General features: G+C 39.9%; 1 pseudogene; it reads left to right on the top strand.

Moving 5' to 3' along the window:
• The first annotated feature begins 1,020 nt into the window (after nt 1-1,020).
• LOC150012572 (methionine aminopeptidase 2-like) lies at nt 1,021-2,444 on the top strand (annotated as a pseudogene).
• Nucleotides 2,445-5,129: the final 2,685 nt, after the last annotated feature.

Below are 5,129 nucleotides of genomic sequence, written 5' to 3'. Positions count from 1 at the left end.
TCTTCTGTTTTTTTTTTTTTTTTTATAATCCTGGATGAGGCTCATTGTAAAATAATAGTCTGCTAATTAAAAAGTACTCTGTGAAAACTATAAAGTTCCAAACTGAAAGAGTGGTATGGTGTGATGTTTAATTTCATATGTCAACTTGGCTGGGCTAAGGGATGCCAAGATATCTGGTAACATATTTCTTGGTGAAGGAGGGTGCTTCTGGAAGAGATTAGCATTTGAATTGGTAGACAATAAAGCAGGTGGTCTTCACCAATACATGGGGGCGTCATACATTTGTTGAGGGCCTTAAGAGACCAAAAAGGGCAGAAGGACAAATTTGCTTTTTGATTGAGCTGTGACATCCATTTTCTCCTGCCCTCACCTATTTGTTCTTGAGCCTTTGGATTCAGATTGAATCACACCACTGGCTTTCCTGATTCTCCAACTTGCAGATGACAAACTGTGAAACTTGTTGGCCTTCATAGCCACCTGAGCCAATACCTATATCTCCCCATTTATCTATCTATGTACCATCTATCTATCCCATTTCTCTGGAGACCCTGGCTAGTATAGACGGGAAGGTGAAAATTTCCAGAACCCATGGGGAGGTGGCAGAGAAATGATTGTTGACTGATCTGAATAGAGAAGAAAAGAGAAAAGAAGCTGATACTTTGGGGAGGCATTAGTCAGTCTAACCAAGAAAACAGAAGCAACTTTAAGGGATTCAACATGGAGAATTTTATACAGAGAATTGGTTATACATAATGGAAGCTCTAAGCACCAAAGAGGACAATGAGACAAACCTGAGATTAACAACTAAAGGAACTGTTACTGCCTTAGGGTAAGGCAGGTTTCTCAATAGGACTATTGATTGGCATTTGGGGTTAGATAATCTTTTGTTGGGATGGGGCTATAGATCATAAAATGTTTAGGCTTTATTTCTGGCCTTTATTTACTAGGTGCCAGTAGCACCTTTCCCCCAGGTTGTAACATACAAAAGTGTTCCCACTCCCTCACACTCTCTTGGGCAACATGGTGAGTGTGGAAGAGGCAGTGTCCTCCAGGAGTCACCTGAATGGCGACTGAACCCAGATGACAGGGAAGAGGCAGCTGCCTCTACGGCTTGGGAGGAAGCCAAGAAAAAAAGAAAGAAGAGGAGTAAAGGGGCCATCACAGGGCAACAAGAACCTAATAAAGAATCAGGAGCCTACTTAATGAAGTAGCAAGACAATTAGGAAGATGAACATTAGAAGAAAAAGAAAGAGATAATGACAATGAAGATAGAGATGGTGATGGAGATGGAGTAACTTGAAGGAAATAATAAGAAAAAGAGGAAAGGAGAACCAAAAGTTCAAAGAGACCCTTCTTCAGTTCCAATATATGACCCGTAACCTAACAGTGTATTTCCCAAAGGACAAGAATGCAAGTACCCACTACATAAGATGGGCAAACAGCTGCTTGGAGAACTACAAGTGAAGAAAAGAGAGCATTATATCAAGCTAGTGAAGAGATTTGGAATGATTTTCAAGAAGCTGTGGAAGCACATCAACAAGTTAGAAAATATGTAATGAGCTGGATCAAGTCTGGGGTGACAATGATAGAAATCTGCAAAAAAGTTGGAAAACTGTTTACAAAAGCTAATAAAAGAGAATGGATTAAACACAGGCCTGGCATTTCCTACTGGGTGTTCTCTCAGTAACCGTGCTGCTCATTATACTCCCAATGGTGGTGACACAGCAGTATTACTGTATGATGATATCTGTAAGATAGACTTTGGAACACATATAAGTGGTAGGATTATTGACTGTGCTTTTACTATCACTTTTAATCCCAAATATGATACATTATTAAAAGCTGTAAAAGATGCCACTAACACTGGAACAAAGTGTGCTGGAATTGATGTCCATCTATGTGACGTTGGTGAGGCCATCAAAGAAGCTATGGAATCCTGTGAGGTCAAAGTAGATGGCAAGACATACCAAGTGAAACCAATCTGTAATCTAAATGGACATTTAATTGGGCAATATAAAATACAAGTTGGAAAAACAGTGTCCATTGTGAAAGGAGGAGAGGCAACAAAAATAGAGGAAAGAGAAGTGTATGCCATTGAAAGCTTCAGTAGCACAGGAAAAGGCATTGTTGATGATGATATAGAATGTTCATGTTACATGAAAAATTTTGATGTTGGACATGGGCCAATAAGGCATCCAAGAACAAAACACTTGTTAAATGTCATCAATGAAAACTTTGGCACCCTTGCCCTCTGCTAGAGATGACCAGATCACTTGGGAGAAAAAAGTAACTGATGGGCTCTGAAGAATCTGTGTACCTTAGGCATCGTAGGTCCATATCCACCATTGTGTGACATTAAAGGATTGCATACAGCACAGTTCTAACATACCATACTGTTGTGTTCAGCATGTAAAGAAGTTGCCAGCAGAGGAGATAATTATTAAACTTAGTCCAAAGCCACCGTAACATCTTTTATTTTATAAGCTTTGTTGGCATACATTATACTAGAATTAATTTGCAACATGTTGTCTATTTAAGAGTTGACCTATGTAATACTTTTATTCATATTTAAAAAGGAAGGAATTTGATCAAAAGCAAACCATCTAATGTAATTAACCACTGAAAAAGCTTTCAGGACTTTCAAATGTTAACCGGTGATAAAGATGCTCACAAGCTTAACAGATATACTTGAGTATGGCAAACACATAAGGCAAGAAATGAAGGCTGAGTGAAACGAAGGAAAATCCACACAAAGCCAATGGTGAAGGAAAGGAAACCAGGGTTCATATCAATGATTTGGAATATAATAAAGAAAATAAACAGTCAACCAGTACAGAATGAGGAAATAAGAATTGAAAAGAATGAAGAGAGGCTTAGGAACCTCTGGGACAATTTTAAACGTGCCAACATCTGAATCATAGGGGTGCCAGAAGGAGAAGAGAAAGAGCAAGAAATTGGAAACTTATGTGAAATAATAATGGAAAACTTGCCAAATCTGGCAAATGAAATAGACATACAAGTTTAGGAAGCACAGAGTCCCAAGCAAGCTAGACCCAAAGAGGACCACACCAAGACACATCATAATTAAAATGCCAAAGGTTAAAGATAAAGAGAGAATCTTAAAAGCAGCAAGAGAAAAGCAGAGAGTTACCTACAAAGGGGTGCCTATAAGACTATCAGCTGATTTCTTAAAAGATAATTTGCAGGCAAGAAGGGACTTTCAACAAGTATTCAAAGTGATGAAAAGCAAGGACCTACAACCAAGATTACTCTATCCAGCAAAGCTAACATTTAGAATGGAAGGGCAGATGAAGAGCTTGCCAGACAAGGTGAAGCTAAAGGAGTTCACCATCACCAAACCATTATTATATGAAATGTTAAAGGGACTTATTTAAGAAAAAGTTCAAAACTACGAACATTAAAATGACAACAAACTCACAACTATCAACAATTGAATCTAAAAAATAAACAACAAAATCCAACTAAGCAAACCAGAATAGGAACAGAATCATAGGTATAGGGATCACTCGGAGTATTATCAGCTGGGAGGGGGAAAGGGGAGAAATGGGGAGATGGTCCAGGGATTAAGAAGCATAATTGGTTAGTACAAAACAGACAGTGGGAAGTTAAGAATAATCTAGGAAAGGGTGAAGCCAAAGAACTTATATGCACGACCCATAGACATGAACTAAAGGGGGTGGGATTGCTGGAGAGAAGGGGGCTACTGGGCAGAGGGGAGCAAAGGGGAAAAAAATTGGGACTACTGTAACAACAAAATCAATAAAATATACCTAAAACAACACATTATACCCATTAACTCAATTTTCACAACAACTGTGGGCTGGAAGTACAATAATCACTTTATATTACATGTAAGGAACCAAAGACATGGAAAGTTTAGGTAAATTCCCCAAGATCACATAGCCAGTAAGTAGTGGAACTGAAGGCGAACCCAGACAATCTGGCTCTACTGAGAGGAGGATATAGACCCTGTGTGAGGGAAACCGCAAAAGGTCTATCACAGGGAGAGCCATGACTGATGTTTCAAAATTTTCAGTAAGTTGTGTTGACTGCACCCAGTTTTAGCATATTTCCAGCAGTTACACCATAGTATATAATACAAGCAGATGACATAATGCCAAGCTTGTCCCTTTGCAGCAGACTCTCTTCTGCAGCAGTGGGTCCTCCTATTGCTGTAGGTCTGTGGTAGTCTGAATAATGGCCCGCTGAAGTATATCCTGTCTCAGTCCCCAGACCTGTGACCTTAGGTGGGGAAAGGGACTCTGAAGCTGTGATTAAATTAAGGCCATTGAGGTGGAGAGTCTCCAATCCTCACAGGAGACTCCGGACCTCCTTGTAACTCCAAAGGCCAGACTGAGAGGGAAGGGGCTCCCCATGGACACCACTCTGCTGGTACCACAGGGAGCCCACATCACTCTTCCAATCACTGGCAAGGACCTGCTGACAAACGTGAGACCTCAGACAGCTCTGCCTCTGAGCTGGGATATTTAGGTGAAAGTTGGCACTGATCGCACACTATATTGGACACCCACATAAGAAATAGTCTGCAATCACAGAACAGAATGTTCTCTTGTTAAAAAATAGGATAAATATACTACAACATTTGGAGGGCTCAGATGCCAATACAAATTAATTTTATTCAAGAATTTGAATTTCTAGCCCTGACTGCTGTGGCTTAGTGGGTTGGATGTTGTTTTGCAAAGCAAAAGGTCACTGGTTCGATTCCCAGTCAGGACATATGCCTGGGTTGTGGGCCAGGTCCCCCGTTGGGAAAGCACAAGAGGCAACCACCCATTGATGTTTCTCTCACCCATCAATGTTTCTCTCCCCTTCTCTCTCTCTCTCTTCCTATCTCTCTAAAACTAAATAAAATATGAAAAAATCAGAATTTCTAGTGTGCCAAAGACTTTTTTGTGGTTTCGAGGAAAGAATCACGAATAAAGCTTGGTTTCTATGACTATAAAAAGAATGAAACTTTATTAGTCATGGATGGGGGTTGATGTGTTATTAACAGCCCACCTGTTCTCTGGTGGAAACCATGTCTACTCATGTTTGTTATTTTTATGTTGTAAACCTATAATCCTAAAATGACTTGTAGCTGGGGGAAG

The sequence above is a fragment of the Furipterus horrens genome, unplaced genomic scaffold (assembly GCF_987537825.1).
Source record: "Furipterus horrens unplaced genomic scaffold, mFurHor1.1.pri manual_scaffold_4, whole genome shotgun sequence".
Taxonomy (NCBI): domain Eukaryota; kingdom Metazoa; phylum Chordata; class Mammalia; order Chiroptera; family Furipteridae; genus Furipterus; species Furipterus horrens.
This window is presented reverse-complemented; position numbering and strand designations above follow the sequence as displayed.